This window comes from Ambystoma mexicanum, chromosome 5p (assembly GCF_040938575.1).
Source record: "Ambystoma mexicanum isolate Mex_15411 chromosome 5p, UKY_AmexF1_1, whole genome shotgun sequence".
Classification (NCBI taxonomy): domain Eukaryota; kingdom Metazoa; phylum Chordata; class Amphibia; order Caudata; family Ambystomatidae; genus Ambystoma; species Ambystoma mexicanum.
The window spans coordinates 859,486,531-859,505,548 of record NC_090930.1 but is presented as its reverse complement, the minus strand read 5'-3'; the positions used below and the strand labels follow the sequence as shown (position 1 = coordinate 859,505,548).

At 46.9% G+C, this 19,018-nt stretch overlaps 1 protein-coding gene across 3 annotated transcripts in view; it reads right to left on the bottom strand.

Annotated features, from left to right (window-relative positions):
• The window catches only part of CDK13 (cyclin dependent kinase 13), a 1,667,419-nt gene that overhangs the window by 938,952 nt on the left and 709,449 nt on the right, over positions 1-19,018 (bottom strand). The gene's annotated exons all lie outside the window — the stretch shown is intronic.

The window sequence follows — 19,018 nt, the reverse complement described above, 5'->3', positions numbered from 1 at the left end:
GCAGATTTTTTATTTTCTTTATTTCTATCGCGCCGAAGCCCGCAGGCATCAGGTATCATACAATGAGACACGGACAACAAAAAAAAAAAAAAGACGTGCCAGTTAATTCAAACCAGGCAAAGAGAATCATCTACTGTGTTTTTAGTTTCTTTTAAAAGATCAGAAAATGTGATTCTGATATTAGAAAACATGGCAGCTCATTCCATTTTCCAGCAGCTATAAATGTGAATGAACGTACCAGTCCTTTGACTCTTTTGGCACGTGTGACCAACCAGGCCATGGGCTTCAGATCTCAAAGATCAGCCTGGTTTATAAGGAATCATCAGCTTGTTCAAGTAGGCTGGGGCTAAACCATAGAGGCAATGGTGTACAATGGTCTTGGCTTTGAAAGCAATATGATCTTCCAAGGCTAGCCAATGGAGAGACTTTGCATCTTCTGAAATATGCTCCCTACATATTTTCCTTGATGGTTCTCAAAGGTTCGTTCTGGATAATTTGGCATTGCCTGATGCAGTTCTTGTTTGCAGCGTCTAACAAGGCATTGCCATAATGCAGTCTCGAGAGGATTGTAGCCCTAGCTATTGTGTTGCAGTTTGTTTTCGCTAAGGACATGTCTGATCAGTTTGAGAAGCCTCTGGTAGTAGTGGCAATTTTATTTCAAATACCCTACGTGAGATTCCGCTCCCAGGGAGGCTTCAAGATCAACACCTAAGGTTTTTACCTTGCCGGATATTGATATCCAAGCGTCTCGGATGGTGAAGGAGGTGCAGCCGGGACAGAGTTTGGCCCTAGCCTGGACGAGGCAAAGATCATAAGCTTGGTCTTGATTCCATTTAGGCAGAGCCAGTTTGACTTCATCCAAGCCTCTATGGTATTGTAGATGTTTGCAATTCTGCGGTCATCTATTTCATGGCACCCAGTTTAATAACCAATTGGGCGTCATTGGCAAAAAACACCCTTAAGTTAGTAAGAAGGGTGCAGAGACACTGAATATATAGATTGAATAGGGGGGGGAACTCGCCCACTGGGGTACACCACATAGAACTGCTGATAGTAGTGATGACTGGTTTCCCCAATAGATTTTAGAGCTACTCTTTGCGAGAAACGGCTAGCCTTGAAGCACTCACCTACAAGAGTGCCTTATTGGTGGCTATCACTTCAATAAGGAGAGTTGGTGAACTGCAAGCCGTCTAGGAGTCTAGTAAGTACAATGTTCAGGTCCCATCAGGGAGCTGGGTTGGAAATAGAGGGTTGAAGTCTTTATCGCCTCCATAAATGCCTTAATTACTGGAATTTTCCACCACAATACTTTCTTCTGGGACGCTATTTAGGCTGAAAGAGCAGCTAGATGGACCTTTAAAAGGGATTGCAAACCAAGGCTGAATTTAGCAGTTGAGTTAGGGAGAGGATATGTGTTGTGTGCATTCAATTGGATTGATGCTTTTGCCATTACACCAGATGACAAAGCGTTTCCATTTGCTGGAGGAGCAATGTCTGGTGTTGGGTTTCTGTGCTCTGAGGGAGTTGGGATGATCTTAGGAGTCAGGCTGCTAAGTTGCGAGTTTGAGGGCATGATTTAGTGTCTTCCCCTTGTCTTGCGACAGGCGGGCCCACCAGAATCATCCTGACTGGTTCCTGGTGCATCTTGTGCACTATCCTGTAGAGCAGGGGAGTGGGGGGGGGGGGGGGGGGGGGGGGGGGGGGTTGCAGGAAGGTGGTGGTTTCGTAGACAAATTTCCCTGACCATGCTCCCCTTGGTGTGGTTCTGCAGGTAACAGGCATAATCTGGGCATTGCGAGTTCTCCAGAGTTGTGAACAAGTCGATCTCTGGGAAGCCCCAGTCTGCAAAGATGTTGAGAACAAGGTCTTTGTGTAATCGCAACTCGTACTCTACGGGTAGTGGGAAGTCTCTGCTGAGTACGTCTGCCAGACTATTGCGTTCCCATGGAACGTGTTGTGATAGGAGGAACATCTTGTGTTCGAGAGCCCATTTACATATGTTGAGTGACAGTTTGGATACCCCTGGACAGTGAGTGCCCTCTTCTTTGTTTAGGTAATACACGGCCGTAGCACTGTACGTGAGGACGAGGACCGTTTACCCCTGGAGGCATGTTTGGAATGACTTCAGTGGTAGCAGTTCGAACAGGTTTATGTGGTTGGTTGCTACGGATGGGACCACACGCTGTGCGCAGTCTGGTGAAGGAGGTGGGCACACCACACTGTCAAATGCGTCTGTGGCAAGAGTGGCTTCTACTGTGGGAGTGGTAAAGGTTTTCCCTTGCAGGAGGTTTTCCCTTGACCACCACTGCAGAGACTGAACGAGGGCTAGCGAGACAACCACTAGATCATCCCACTGGCTGCTGGTGACACACCATTGGCTTAAGAGCCACTCTTGCATGGGGCACATGTACAGACGTACGTGTGGAACAAGATAAATGCAGGAGGCCATCATCCCTTACGGTCGCATGGCTTTGCATACGCTCACCTCGCGACTGGCTACATATAGAAGGATCTGGAAAAGCATGTTTTGAACCCTTTCGCTGGAGGGGAAATGAGGACGTCTTTGGTCTGAATTAGAAACAGTTTGACTTGGCTGGGGCCGGGGCTTGACTTCTCGTTGATCAAGAACCTTAGGCTGAAGAGGAGATCTACCATTATCTGGATATTTGATAGGCATGTTCCGTACGAATTCTCTGTTATTAGCCAGTCTTCGAGGTAAAGGTAGATTGGGATGCACTGCCTACTCAGGTGAGCAGCTACAACCGCCAGTACCTTTGTGAACTACCGGGGAGCGGAGGCAATGCCGAAGGGAAGAACCTTGAACTGATAGTGCGTATTCTCTATCATGAATCTTATGTACTTTGTGTGCTGGCGACATTGAAATATGAAAGTATTCATCTTTCATATCCAATGTTGCCATGTAATCCCCTGTACCAACAATGGGATTACTTCGTGCAATGTCATTCTGAATTTTTGCGGTTTGGCGAATTTGTTCGCTGGGCACAAGTCTAACACAGGGCTAATGGTGAGATCCTTTTTGGGTACAAAGATGTACACTGAATAAATACCCTTGTTTACCTGGTGAATGGTGAGGACTTCTACCGCACCCTTTTCCAGAATGATCTGCACCTCTTCCAGCAGGATTTGGAGGTGTGCTGGTGATGGGCGTCTGCTCTTTGGCAGGTGGCATTAAGGTGACAGGTGGGACTCCATATACTCTATATAATAACCGTGGGTGAAGTCTTCAGCACTCACGGTTCTGATGTGATCCCCTCCCACGCTGTTAGGAAAGTTGCCCATTTATGTGTAATTTTCACGTCCAGTTCTGAACCCCCCCCAAACTTTTTTGCTGTTGTCCGACAAGATTAGCCTGATATTTACCATTGGAGCACAGCCTTCTGCTGCACCAAGCTGGGTTTTTGCTCACTTTGTTGTGGGGAAACTGACATGCCCTTAAAGACAGTCAGTACTGGGAGATTTTGTTTCCCTTTTCCTATGTTACAAATTTTCTGCACCATGTTACCAGTGCACAAAGTACCTTCTAGTACAGTGCGCTGGAGTCTTCCATTCGTAACCAAAGGCCATAGACTCCCTCAAAGTATTTTTTGGCCTTGGACAGGGCTGGTCGCAGCTTTTACTTTCACTCATTTTTTAAACCTTCTTGCCATGCAAACCGCAATTACTGCAATTGGCACAGGAAGGTGGGCCCGGCCCCAAAATGCCCATGCCACAAGGTTCTTTGTCTTGTCCTTTGGCCATCGTGTCCCTTTGCCTTCCCCACGTGGAGCAGACCCAGGTCAGTCCTTATTTGGTCATGCATTATCCTGCAAAAGGCCAAGCTTTTGCGGGCTTCTGCATGCCTTGTGTGTGCCTCCAGGAAGTGGGCTGTACTGTCTAGTTTTAATACACATCCTGGGTGCAAGAGAGTCTGGTGTGCTGGAAATGACTGGGACCACCGTGGCCCGTAATTGGTCCACACGTGGTGTGCCGGTATGTGAGCAGATCTCCCATTGGGTCCTCTTCGTTTTGGCACGAAGGAGATTCTGGATAAGAGAAGGCACCAAACACCCATACCAGGTCGATCTCTTGAATTCTCACTGAACCTAGGATAGGATCCAAGTATCCTGATACTAAGAAGTAGAGTCGAGGAAAAGCTGGTGACCCATTGGAAGGTTTGGCACCCTGAGCCGGCTGTTGTCCTGCAGGACCCCTCTGCATCTAATCAAACTGCGGTCTGCAAAGGTGCATCCACCAATTTGAATGGTGGGAACTATTCACGCCACCTACATCTTAACCTGCAAGCGAGCCTCTTCGGAAGTGTTCCTGGGACAACCAGTGAACTGACCAGCTTGCGCAGGACCTTTGCTCTGAAACGAACGTGGCCGTTTCAAGTTGACACTTGAAACTTGGTAGATCGTAAGCACTGGGTCTAAGGCACTCCCCCGCCGAGTTCCGTACACCTAGGTACCATAGGTCTGGAATTAGGAGAATATGCCTGAACCAGAGTGCTCAGCCGTGGTGACTAACTTTGCAGGTCCCCTGCTGCTGTGCCCCGAATCCTACTGTAGTGAAACTGGCCTGATCCCTTCATCAGGAGCAGAGAAATCACCACTGTCCTGCCACAGAATAATCGCTGTAACTCAGCCGCCGAAAGCCGCAATGCTGCACAATTGGCGCATTTGAACCTGCAACGGAAGTGGACTTGACTGTTGAAGTTTGGTCCAGAGTGCGCCTGGGGTCAGCGAGTACTTGCAACCCTTACCGGTGGTCCCTGGTGCATTCATCCGTTTTTATGCACCAGTCTCCCTTGAGTGCCACTCACCTTTCTACATGTAACCTGTGCTATCATCCCATTCCCAACTCCTGGAACCTGTTCTGCCCTCTTGGGGAGACCCTCCTTGAATAGTCGCTACAGCCCCTGCAAGAGACCCCATTTTCACTCTACTGCACCATCGCGTGCACCTGCATCCGAATGTACTTTTGAGCGCCAGGCTCCACTCCTCGTAGGGACTGGACTGACTTAGTTAGGGATTGATTGATGAACTGCCTAAAGTTTATTTGTACTGTTTGCTCCCTTTCTTCATAGGCTGTGGACCCATTCTGAGCACTATTCCTTTAGGCCACTTGGTAACAGTATATATGTTTCATAGTAGTGTTGTATTGTTTGAAGTATTACTGTTCATATTTGCTTTGTGTTTGATTTCATAGGCCTTGAATAAATGTATATGTATTTTTGATATATACACCCGACTGGGAGTGATTTGTATTGTCCTTTACTGTGCGTGTTCATTTTGGGCTTTTGATCACCCTTGCCCCTCCCGAGACCTAGTCTTGCCTGCCTCCAATGCTACCTTGATTGGTCTGGCTTGTCCAGAAGGTTACCCTGTTCCAAGAAACTAGGCTGGCCTTCTGAAACTCTGCCCACCAGGTCAGAGTTCAGAAATCCATCTTAACACATTTGTGAATGAATGATGTTCAACATCCTCCGACCTGGATGATGCGGAGGCTGAGGAGCCTCTTGGGGTGGAGTTGCTGTCTCTACCCTTGCCTCTGCGCTGTCCCCTTTGCGGATATTGGCTGTTGTCAGCTGAACCTTGTCAGGACCACCACAGGTAACCTCCTGCACCATACTGCCCATGTGGAGATCAGAAGGACGGACCTCGAATGGAAACGTGAGAGTTAGCACCTTCCCACTGTTGGAAAGGCTTGGCTGTAACCTGAGTGATTTCAGCGTCTCATGTTCCTTTTTAGCCATTTCCAAGGTGTCATCCACAGCCTTACCAAACAAGAGACTCTTCTACAGGCTTATTTATCAAGGAGGTCGGAGTCTCCGGGTTGCAACCTGAATTTTTTAGCCAGGCGTGTCTCTGGAGGAGAGTTCCCTGTGCCAGAGTGTGTCCCACTGTTTCAGCAGCGTCTAGTGTGTTCTTAAGAATGTTGTGGGTCACCCATCTACCCTCTGAGATGACTGCCAGCAGTCGTGATCGCGTGGGTTCAGGTACCTCTGAGGTGAAGTCTTCTTGAAGCAGGCCCCATTACATGACGCTGTAACTAGCGAGAACAACAACTTACTTCTTACCTGGTAATGTTCTTTCGATGGGATGTTCCTCCGACGTATTCCTTATCTTGATAGATCTCCAGCTTGCTGGCCTCCGAATTTATTTTTCAGTAGAGGGCACTGCGCGTCGACGTCCCTCGAGCCGATGTCCCTCGGCAGCCTCCGTATCAGCGCCAACGTCATGCGTATAAATAGACTTGCGCAGCGTCCGTTGCTCAGTTCCGTTTTGACGTTTAACAGTTGCTTTACATGAATTGGTTGACCCTGAAGGAGCGTAAGCTGTAACTAAAAGGGATGTTTTACTGAGGGGATGGATGGGAGGGGCGATAAGGAATACGTCGGAACATCCCATCGAAAGAACGTTACCAGGTAAAAACTAACTTATTCTTCGAAGCGATTGTGTCCTCCGACGTATTCCTTATATTGATAGACTCCCATAGCAATGGTGTGTAACTGGAGGTGGGAGTAAAATTGCCACGTTTCCCTTCAATAATGAACAGAGTGCAACACAGCTTTGCCAAATCTAGCCTCTTGGCTAGAGGAGGAATCCAGGTTGTAAAATTTTGTGAAGGTATGTGCAGACGACCATGTGGCAGCCGCACATATGTCTCGAATCGGTACCCCTCTTTGGAGGGCCGAAGAGGCTGCAATAGCCCTGGTTGAATGAGCCCTAAGATTTTGAGGAGGCTCTTTCCCTGCCAGTTTGTAACACTCCAGAATGGCCAAAATAATCCATCTGGAAATGGTCTGTTTTGTTATCAGTAATCCCAATTTGTGCCCCGAGTAACCTAGGAACAGTTGGTCTGCTTGCCTAATCCTAGCAAGTCTGATGTAAAAGCTCAAAGCCTGCCTTGGATCCAGCCTATGTAGCCTTTCTTCCTCTTTCCCCGGGTGGGGAAGGGGCTAGAATGAAGGAAAGGTAATCTTCTGAGTGATGTGGAATTCAGGAACCACCTTTGGGAGGAAATTAGGCTTCACTTGTAGGACAACTTTGTCTTTATGAAAAATTGTATGAGGAGTTTACAAGATCGAGCTTCTCCTAGCAGATGTCAATACCACTAATAAGACAGTTTTAAGGGTGAGAAATCTTAGCGAACAAGAGTGGAGTGGTTCAAAAGGAGTACCCATCAGGACATTTAAGACTACATTTAAGTCCCATAAGGGAACTTGGAATGGTCTTGGAAGATAGACATTGGTTAATCCCTTCAGAAATTGTATTACAAAAGGGTAACTTGAAATACAATGGTTCCTCTGCAGTGCGATTGAAGATCGATTGCGCTGCGAGATAGCCCTTGATAATGCAACCTGAAGGCCCGAATTTGCCAAATAGAGTAGAAAAGATAACACCATTGGTGTACCACATGAAAAGGGATCGATATTCTTTTCTCTACACCAGCTGCAAAATTTGTTCCAACGGCAGCGGTATAAAGTCTTTGTTGCTGGCCTTCTGGCCGAAAGCAACACCTCCATGACGTCATCTGGGAGGTCCCAATCCTTGCATCTCAACCTTTCGGATACCAAGCGTGAAGGTTGAGGGTTCTGATGTCTGGATGGAGAACCTGACCTCCCTTCTGCGAGAGAAGATTCTCCTTGAGTGGAAGACGAATTGGAGGGCAGATGGACATGTCCAGAAGGTCCGGGTACCACGTTCTCCTGGCCCAGTCCGGAGCAATTAGGATCATGGCTTTCCAGAACCTTCTCAACCTCCTGATCATTTGAGGAATGACAGGGACTGGAGTAAACGCTTACAGAAGTGGAAACTCCCAGTCCACTACGAACGCGTCCCCTAGAGCTCCTCCCGGGGGAAATTCCCTTGAACAAAACTGATAGCACTTCCTGTTGATGCTGGTGGCGAACAGATCCACTTGAGGGGTTCCCCAAAGGGTGAAGATCTGTTGAAGGACTTCCTGAGCTAGTTCCCACTCGTGGGAGACTGAACTCTGCCTGCTCAGAGCCTCCGCCATCAAGTTTCTCTCTCCGGCTAAGTGAACTGCCAATAGAGATTCCTTCTTGGATTGCCCAAAACCAGAGCTGCATCGCCTCTCTGCACAGAGGCAGTGATCCTACGCCGCCTCTTTTGTTGAGATAGTGCATGGCCACTGTGTTGTCCGTCATTATCGGGACATTTTTCCCCTGTACAGATGGCAGAAAAGCCTTCAGCGCTAGTCTGATTGCTCTCAGCTCTAACAGGTTGATATGCAGTCTGAACTCCGATGGAGACCAACGACCGCTGATGATCAAGCAGTTGGCATGGGCTCCCCACCCCGTGAGTGAGGTATCCGACTACTGTTATCTCCGGCCATGGTTGCCAAAACAGTTCTCCTTTCAAAATGTTCTCCTGACAGGCCCACCACTGAAGGTCTCGAGCCATCTTGTCCAGAACCTGAAGGAGATCTGTCATTCTCCCCGAGAATTGCGACCGCCGAGTTCTTATTACCCACTGAAGAGATCTCATTCTCAGGCGAGCCTCTGGCACAAGGAAGATGCAGGATGCCATGAGGCCTAGCAACCTCAAAAAGTCAAAGGCTGGGAGACGTTGGGCATTTGAAACTTGGTGACCATCTGCAGAATATCTTGAGCTCTCACCTCTGGTGGCGAGGCTTTTCCCAGGGAAGTGTCCAGGACCGCTCCAATAAACTGGAGTCTCTGTGATGGTATCATCTGTGACTTCTTTAAATTGAGGGAGAAGCCCAGTTTGTGAAGGAAGTGGCAGACATAATCTAGCTGGATCTGAGCTTTTCCCAGAGATACAGCTCTGATCAGCCAATCGTCCAGGTAGGGGTAGACGTGAATCCCTTCCCTCAGACTTGCAGCCACTACCGACATTAGCTTGGTGAAGACCCTCGGGCCGGAGGTCAGCCCAAATGGCAGAACTCGAAATTGATAATGAGAGCCGCCAATTGCGAACCTCAGGTGTTTCCTGTGTTTGAGATCGATTGGCACATGGAAATAAGCATCCTGAAGGTCCAGAGATACCAGCCAGTCCTGGAGATGGAGGGCCTGAAGGATCTGAGAGAGAGTTACCATCCTGAACTTGTCCTTCCTGAGGAACTTGTTCAATTCCCGTAAGTCCAAGATAAGTCTCAGTCCTCCGTCCTTCGGTATTCGGAAGTAGGGGGAGTACCAGCCCTTGTTCCTCTCCGCTATAGGTTCTATGGCACCTTTCTCCAGCAGGTCTACAATTTCCTGCAAGAGGAGCGGACCTGGAACTTTCAGAGAGCTGTTCCCCGGTGGATGACTGAGGAATGCGTAGAAAAGGCAGGCAGTAACCTTGGGCAACTGTCTCCAATGCCCAAGCATCTGACGTAATAGCCTGCCGTTCCGTCAGATGTTGAGTTAGCCTGCCCCCTACTGGTGTCTTGTGAGGAGAGTCCTCAGAGTGATTTAGAGGCGGCTGATACAGATGCCGAGGGTAAAGAGGCACCTGCTGCTGCAGCTTTTGTATTTTTACCCCATCCACCTCGGGTGAATCTTTTTTGACCTCTTTGAACCGACTGTCCTCTGCCTTTTCCGAATGCGGAATAAAAGCGAAAGGACTTACCTCTCCAAGAGGTTCCTGAGGGGCGATATGGCGTTTGACGGATTGCAGCTCCCAGGGATTTTGCTGCTGCTTTGGATGTCTAGCTTTTCTAGACTGCCATCCGCCTTCTTACCAAACAAAGAAGAGCCGTCAAAGGGCATATTTAAAAGTCTGGCTTGTACATCTGAAGCAAAGCCGCCATGGCCCTACTGATACTGTCAGCAGAATCAATGCCAGTTTGGAGGGATTCGCACATTGCGTCTTTACCATCCTTAATGATGTTTAGAAACGCTTCCCTTTCTTCTCCCTTTGGGAGGCAGTCAGCCGCTGATGAAGCACACTCCCAAAGTGTGTGGCTGAACCTTGCGAGCGTACAAGTAGCGTTAATAGATTTCAACGCCATGCTACATGCAGAAAAGACTTAGCCATAGAGTCATATCTTTTGTCATCCCTGTCCTGTGGAACAGTAGGGTATGCCGATCTACTGCCTGATGCAGTTGCTGCTTGAACAACCAGACTCTCTGGAGTTGGATGTTTAGACAACAATTCATGGTCAGTAGCAGATACCCTATATTTGGCTGATAACTTCTTGTTAACCGCCAGGATAACCCCAGGAGTCTCCCAGTTAGCCAATATTTTTCTTTGTAATGCAGCGTGAAATGGAACCACAGGATCCTCCTGTGGGCCTTTAACTAAAATGTCTGTAAGGTCATCCTGTTGGAATGCAGGTGAAGGTGTAGACCAACCCATGAATACTGTAATCCTTGCCATTAAAATTCTGTAAGGGGTCTCGGCATGTTCCCCTGGGTCTGGTTTGGCAAATTCTATTTCTGGGGAAGTATCTAACCCACTTGCCTCATGTAAGGATTCTCGAAGGTCCTTTAACCTATTTTCCTCAGAGGTAAATTCCTCTGGTTCAGGTGTTGTAGTTCTCTGCAACCCAAAGGGTCCTTCTTGATCCGAATCCTCCCCTTCTTCATAAATTGAAAACAAAGGTCTTCAATGATCAGACCTTGGAAATGGCTTAAATCCCATTTCCAGAGCAGAAGGGGCCAAATTTGTCATAATTGGTTGAGAAAACGTCGACGCGGACCCTAAAGGCTTCGGAAACACCGAAAAAGGCATCGAGAAGATCGGAAGAGGCCTCGAAGAGCTCGAAAGGATCGGAATCCTAATCGAGGTTGTCAATGACATTCTCGAAGTCGTGTTAGAGGCCCTGGGTATGACCACTGGCTGTGAGGTAGTGACGGCCGTGGGTTTGTTTTTTTCGGCGTCGATTCGGTCGACCTATGCGTCGATGAGCCCTTCGATAATGGCGTCGATGACGCAGATTTATGCGTCGAAGGGACTTTCGACAATGGCGTTGATGGCACAGTGCCTTTGCTCGAGGGTTTGTGACGCTCTCGAGTAGTTTCTTTCGCCGGGTGCAATGACTCGCAGCGTTTCCATTTTTCAGGTCTTTCGCCCATGGTATCACCCTCAGCCTTCTTCCAGGGGGTCGAGGCTGCTTTCTCGAAGACGCTAAGCATCCTTTTACGGAATTCCTCTCACTCAGCCTGAGAGCTATGTTTTGTGGGGCAGGTGACTCTTTCCGGGGAAACAGGAAGACGAGGAAGGGGATCTTCGACATCTCTTACTTGAATGCTTGGATCTCGAAGAGTGATGGGAACTGCTTCGAGACCTAGAACGAGAATGTTTCCTGTGTCGGCGAGGAGACGAATGTCTCGACTCTGCAGAGGAAACTTTCGAAGGAGTTTTAACTGTCTTACTACTCTCAAGCTTCCCCTTACGCTCCAAGGCTTTCGCCGTCATGGACATGCAGTCCCCGCACTACGAACATTGATGCTCCGATCCCAGGCACCACAAACCGATCCTGTGAGGATCCGTCAACGACATTTTCTTTCCACAGTGTCGACATTTTTTGAAGCCGGACCGTGGAGTCGTCGGTTCGGGTGAGGAAGCCATCGAGTAAGAGTTGGTATTCGAGGAATAATGAATATGTCTAACAAACTGAGCAACGCAATTCCAAGGCCCACGAAGCGCGGAAAAACGGAACTGAGCAACGGACGCTGCGCGAGTCTATTAATACGCATGACAACGCCGGCGCCGATACGGAGGCTGTCGAGGGACATCGGCTCGAGGGACGTCGACGCGCAGCGCCCTCTACCGAAAATGTTTTTCCAAGGCCAGCAAGCTGGAGATCTATCAAGATAAGGAATACATCAGAGGACACAATCCCTTCGATGGGTGGTATTATTCGCAATTCTGGTAGAATAGGCTGCAGACGTGGTAATACGCTTGCCAAAGGCATAGCTTTTTGCAGTCTTTATCGGGGGAGCCTCTGACGTAGACAGCGGCACCCCAGCCCTTTTCCTGGTGGTGGTGACAACCGGAGTCTACTGTGGCATGACATTGAATGTACATAGGGTCAGATGGAGGGGGGCAAAACAGCTTTTCAACCCGAGGGTTGACAGCCCTTGTAAGGGAAGGAGACAATAAGGAGGAGCAAGCATTGCTTTAAAGAGCTCAGAGTAATAGCTTGACTTGTAGAAGGCTTTTCTTTAAGAATGTCCTCAACAAAATCAGAGTCCTGAACAGACTCCTGTGTGGCGATCTGAAAGTTGTCTGCGGCCCCCTTTTGGATGGCATTAAATACCATTTGGTCATCTACTGGCAATGGCTGCCTCTGTTGAAGTGAGGAAGGTGGGTCCAGACAAATAATATCTGGGGTAGGAGTGGCTAAGAGCCAAGGCCCTTCATCTAATGGCTCATCTTGTTCCCAGTCCGGGCACTGGTCAGTTGTGTCCTGACTAAAAGGGTTGTGTTCATGACTAAAATCCTCATAGGTTTCCTCTGGCTCAGAATACTCAAATACCTCCCCCTGATGGGTTTGAGTCTGAATAGGAAGCCTCTGCAGCTTTGATACAACGGGGAGTGATGCACCTTTGAGAAGTCTATGAATTTGACATCTTATCCATATCATTTTCAAACCTCACTCTAGACCACAGGGATGATCCAGAGGGGTCAAGTCTCGTCAAAAGGGGGTGATTTATCAGCTGCAGCCCTAGAGAGGGACTGGGGGCCTTCAGAGTACTCTTTTCAACGAGAGGGGGCCAGGGGGGTGGTACTTCTGGGTCGTTCCGCTTGTGGAAACACTTGTGTACGAGCGCGATATAAATAAAATATATATTATAAAATATCAAAAACAGCTGTTAGCTATATGATGGATTTCGACATGCCTAAAGGAGTCATCGCAGTTGTCGATTCCAAAGCCATATGAGGTGACGCGCTCTTGGATGGCATGTCGGCACTCATGTGCTTTTTGGGAACACCCTTACGAGTAGAATGCCCAGTTGCATGCCAAAAAGACAGTTGCAGGGAGGGCAGCGGACCGCGAAGTTTGGCATGCACCAAAGTCTTCGGCGGGCGTGTTGGCGTTTGGTGCTTCTTCGACGTATCCATCGATGAGGCTTTGGGGTTGTGTGCTTCTCCTTAGGTGGTGCGTGTACGGCAAGGACAGCCACCCTGCTGTGTGATCGACAGCAAGGCTGGAATGAATGGTAGAAACCTGCATAAAAAGGTGAGGCTGTGTATCTTGGAAGGCAGAGTCGACCACTGGACAAAGGAATCCGAAGTAGAACTTGGAAGAGACGCCAGCTGCAACTCCTGGACCGTTGGTTTGCCCGGTGAAGCCCTCCTGCTGTGCTGAAGCTCTGCATTCTCCTCGACTAGAGTAGCCCTGTAAGGACGAGTTCTCTCCTTGAGTTGGTGGGACCAATCAACTCCAAAGTAATCCTGTCTGGACATCCTCTCAAAGCTGGCTGTACTTCCGCTGCTGCTGCTGCTGGAACCAAAGTGCCAGGAAGAGGAACACCAGATTGTGTGCGTTGCTTTTAAGTCTGACCCGAGTGCCAGGAAGATCCTCTGACTTCCCTGAAGCAGACTGACCAAGCCGGAGCCACCTCAACAGAGTGCTGGACCCCAAATGTGATAAAAGTCCTGAGTGATATCCGAGAACCGCTGTATTGCTATTTGTTGTTAGACACGAGGAGTTGAAACACCAAAGGACCGCTGAATTGAAGTTTGCCCACTGCAGGGCAGGAATCCTCAGACGTCCTCTTGTCCCCATGATGGACGCTCAGGAACAGGATCTGCAGAGCTGTACAGGAACAGAAGCCAGCTGGAACTATTTCTTCTAATCAGATGTACTAGAAAGTCTAAGGGAACTTACCTCTTGTGTAGCCTTGCTTGCTATCAGTTGAGACCTGTCTTGGTTATATTGCAGAGTTGCTATAGCTTGGATCCTCAAGCCTCCCAGCTTGTGGCCCTTAAAGTGTTCTAATTTCCTACAAATATTTCCAAAAACATTGTGCAAGACTTTTTACCTACCTGCAAAGAAGATCTTCAGCTCCTAGACATTTTGCAATTAACATTGGCTGTCCTGGCTCCCAGAGAGACTCGTCTTGCCTTCGACTCTGTGCTTTATCTTTTTCCCCAGGAAAGGGTTACACTTATTTGCCATTGGAAGGTTTTAAAAGTACTTACCCGTTTATGAATTATTTGTTAACTGTTTTATTCCTCTTCCATCTTTTACACCAAACTCAGCAGTGCTCTACATGTACCAGTGATAAATCAATGTCCACGGTGTCCTAGCTATTTAAGTCACCTGAGGGTGTAGGAGGCGTTTGTGTGCAATCCCCAGTGGGCATCATTTGATTTAGAGAAACAGTGTGTTTTGAAGTATATATTAACTGTTACACATATTGCTCCCTTCTGAAGAAGGGTTATGTTGGGGAGCATTCTCAGAAATGTGCAAATTCCTCTCTACCTTAAAGACCCACAGCACTTTTGCTGGACTCTAGGTCGTTTTATTTTCTTACCGGGAGAGAGTGAACTTTTTCCCCCTTTCATGTATTTATATGTGATTTAAACACTGTTTCTTTTGGTTGTGGAGTCTGACACTCCATAGGCATTTTTTACATTGTGACACACAGCACCTTCAGTGCAGTGGCACAGGGAAGTCTTTCAGATTTCCTAAAGGCTTAAATACCTTCTCTTGGGTAAACTGTTTCCAAGAGCAGTAAAGTGACATTGACTTTACTTGCATTGCAACTTTCTAGACCGCAGCACACACCATCTTAAAATAGGGTGCTGGAGGGTTACTTAGCATCCCCTTTGTCTAGTTTCTCATGTAACATTTTTATGTTACCCTTTCTACAATTAATGGCAGTGGTTTACTTTTAACTACCATTAGGAGTTTAAAGCGAGCTGCGTTCGCAGCTGCAGTAAAGCACCCAGGGGTGCCCCCATTTTGTCAAAACGGATAAGTCTTTTTTCACCACTTGTTTGTGGGAAGGACCTTCTTGAGATTTACTCTGCATGACAAACGAGGTTTGGTCCCTTTGTTGTTTTTGTCTTTGGCATGATTCACGAGTAAAGCAAGCCTCTGGCTCCAGTTTGTCTGGCAGGGGCAGGAAGTGAGGGAGGTGCCCGAAACTCACTGTGCTTAATCCCCTTGGTTACAGGAATGCACCCAAAAGGTTATTGGCCGGCTGGCTGTCCGGCAAGGACAGCCATCTGCTGGGTGATTGACAGCCAAGCTGGAATGAATGGGAGAAACTTGCATAAAAAGGTGTGGCTTTTTGGCTTGGAAGGCAGTCAACCACTGGACGAAGGAATCCGAAGAAGAACTTGGAAGAGGCGCCTGCTACAACTCCTGGACCGCTGGTTTGCCCGGTGAAGCCCTGCTGAAGCTCCGAATTCCCCTCGACTAGAGAAGCCCTGTCAGGACGACTTCCCTTGAGTTGGTGGGACCAATCAACTCCAAACTGAACTCGTCTGGATATCCTCTCAGAGCTGGCTGAACTTCCTTGCTACTGCAGGTAGCAAAGTGCCAGGGAAAGGAACGCCAGATTCGAAGTGCATCACTTTTGAGTCAGATCTGAGCTGCTGGAAGATCCACCGGACTCCTAGTAAGCAGGACTGTCCAAGTCTGAGCCACCTCAGAGTGCTGGACCCCAGATACGATGAAAGTCCAAAGTGGTATCTAAGAGTTTGCGGTGGTGCCATTTGCTGAGACGCGAGGATCTGAAACCACAAAGTGCCGCTGAATAGAAGTTTGACCTTTGCGGTCGCTTACCGTCGTGTTGCAGTAGTCCCCAGAAGTCCTCCCTCTTGTCCCCACGACTGAGGCACAGGAACAATATCTGCAGATCCAGAAGGGTACAGAAGCCAGCTGGAACCATTTCTTCTAACGAAAGGTACTGTACAGTCTAACAACTTACCTCTTGTTGTGGTAGCCGTACTTTATCTCAGTTGAGACTTGTCTTGGTTGCTTCTGTAGAGTTGCTCACAGTTTCTTTACTTCACAAGCCTAACCAGCTTGTGGCCCTACGTTGATTCTACTATATTCTACAGAGTCTTGTAAAACATTGTGCAAATCTTTTATTCACCTACACGTGCTTCAGCTCACCTTAACTTCTGCCCAATTGACATTGGCTGGCCTGGCTTCCTGAATAACTTCTGTCCTCTGACATTGTTTGTTACCTGTCCTTCCAGGAAGGGGTTAATTTACTTTGCATTGGGGGTTCAAAAGTACTTACCTGCTTCAGAATATTGGTCAGATCTCGTTTTATTCTATAACCCTTTTCTCTGACATGTTTCTAAGTATTGCTCTAAATGCTACAGTGATATATTAATGTCCACTGTGTCCTAGCGATTTAAGTCACCTGAGAGTGTAGGAAGTGTGTGCCATCCCAAAAGGGTACTTGCTGATTTAGAGAAACCAAGAGTGTATTTTGGAGTGTATTTGTGTGCTACTATTATATTGCCCCCTTCTGAAGGTGGCTTATTCAAACTGACTGTTAAATTAATTGTTTTAATCAAGAAACCTTGTGTGTAAGTGTTTATTTGAATACTTGTCACTGTGAATCTGTTTAACTACCCTACTGCTTACATTGACCCCTCTTGAGATACACCTGGCTGCTCAATCACGCTACCAACCTGTGTAGTACAGACTTATACCAAAGGTTGGGTTCGGATTGCCAGGAGGTCAAAGTTGTTATAGTGCACCCAAAGGGTGCTACTCAAAATCTTGCCTAACAGCTTTATACAAATGACTGAAATAAATGAATAATTGTTCTATCAAGAAACCTTGAGTGTAAGTGTTTAGTTGAATAACTGGATTGTGAAACTGTCACAACACTGCTGCTCACATTGAACCCTCTTGAGATAAGCCTGGCTGCTCAGCCACACTACCAACCTGTATAGTTCAGACCAAAGTTTGGGTCCCTATTGCCAGGAGGTCAGGGTTATCAGTGCACCCAAAGGGTAATCCATACAATCTTGCCTAACAAGGACTTTGCATAATTCACTGAGAACCACCAGATCCATCAGTAGGCGGAGGATTCTCGCTGTGTGGTCGACGGTGAGGTCTGTTGAACTGGCCCAGATTAGCGTGCGAGCGTGACGTCATTCCCCTCCTAACTCAATGTTACCTCTTTAGCTTAACATTTAATAAATGCCATCTAGTTCTTTTTACAACATGCGCGCGTCCTCGCAACACAGTTGCGCGATGTATATTAAGTGAATGACGTCCATACGCATGTGCACGTGACATTCACTTAGGATTATAGTGTGACAACACCAATACGTCATTCACTCAGATGCACGTTTTCAAAATTCCATATAATGTCACTCGCGGATGCGCAAGTGACGTCATTGTTGGTTTAGCATATAAAAACAGACATCGTAAATAATGGCAGTCCTCAACAAGTCCTATTGGGATTCGTGCTGGTAGCTGACCGTTTTCGGCAGCCTAAGGACCTTTCTGTACATAAGTCAGTGACTCCTGGGTATTTAGTTTCTGCTGAAGCATTCTATAAGGAACGATTTTTGATACATAGTTTCCCCCTTTTTTTTATAGTCCTGCCAAAATGTACAGCATGAGGTAACTGTTTCCTCACTACGCTTCAAAACGCCATTTGTGTCTGCATGAGAGCAATTTCTTTAACAATTCCTGCAGCCACATGTCTCACTAAATAGGGTGAGTCACCTTTGTATCTCTTCTTTTGGCCACTAATTCTATGTATAAATAGATGGGTTGCCTTAAGTCCAAATAACTATGCATATTTTAGTATATTTAGGAATAGTCCATCTCTAGATGACTTCTAGGAAAGACTTTTTATTGAGCAAACTTTTTAGTCTTAATAAGCTTGCTACAAATTCTTTAAAACAGTTTAAAACTGAATACTCTACAATACACAATGCAAATACATTCCCCCAATAACCCGTCTAATTACGCTTATAGGTACTCTGAGCCACAATAATTGATGCGCTTCATTCTTTCAAACCGAGGAATGCCACATCCTACCCGCTCTTAATGTAAGGATCTAGCTCTTCATAGATGGGCAATAAGTTTGACAAACTTAGGTATTATGTAATTTATAAACCTTTCATTTCAATCATGCAGATTTGAAATGATCCCTTTTTTGGGGTTAGATAAAACTTCAATTTGAAACAGGCGAATGTCAACATAATGATTATGGTTGTGCATTAGGATCAAATGTGTACTAGTGCCAGGATGTTTCTGAGATCTACCTATGTATACAATATTTTTAGAATTTTTTTTGGAATGTTATGTTTCGTTGTACATATAAGTGACCAGTATTTTTGAGGTTTAAAGTGAAAACTAATATATGTTGAATAATTTCCTTATTTGTAGATATAAATGAAGTTTATTGAATTTTCCGCCCCTGATGGTGTTGTAAACTCAAAACGTGTTGGCCCGACCACAACAAATGAAGAAAAAATTGTGTTTTTAACAATAAGGTGTAAGTTTGTACATGCCAATTGATGAAATGGTCATATGAATGGATTTATGTTACTTTGCAACATTGAATGCATCAATAGGATTCTTGAATAGTCTCATTTCTAGAAACTCTACATTACTTTATTCGGGATTTTGCCTTTTAAACAGCGTGCAGGGGATGCAGTTTTCCATAATTTGTATCTTTGTTTCTCATATTTCCAGCCTAGATACCAAGGCTGAGTCTTTCTCCCCTGCACCTAGAATTTACTTAATACACAAATTTGTTCACACTCTACTTTTTACTGAGTTTTACCGACTTGGGTGTGCAATTGTTTTTGCCTGTTGTGTTGCCAGATTAGCCAGTCGTCCAAGTACGGGTAGACGTGGATCTGTTGTAGTCGTAGATGGGCCGCTACCGGCACCAGGCACTTGGTGAAGACTCTGGGCGCCGACTTCAGCACGAAGGGAAGGGCCCTGAATTGCTAATGCTTCCCCTGAACAACGAATCGCAAAAACTTGCGGGTACTTTGCGGAAGTACGCATCCTCCAGATCCAACGATAGAAAATCTCCCTCCTCCAGTTGTCCGAGCATGTGTTGAAGAGTGACCATTCGGAAATTCTGGGACTAGGC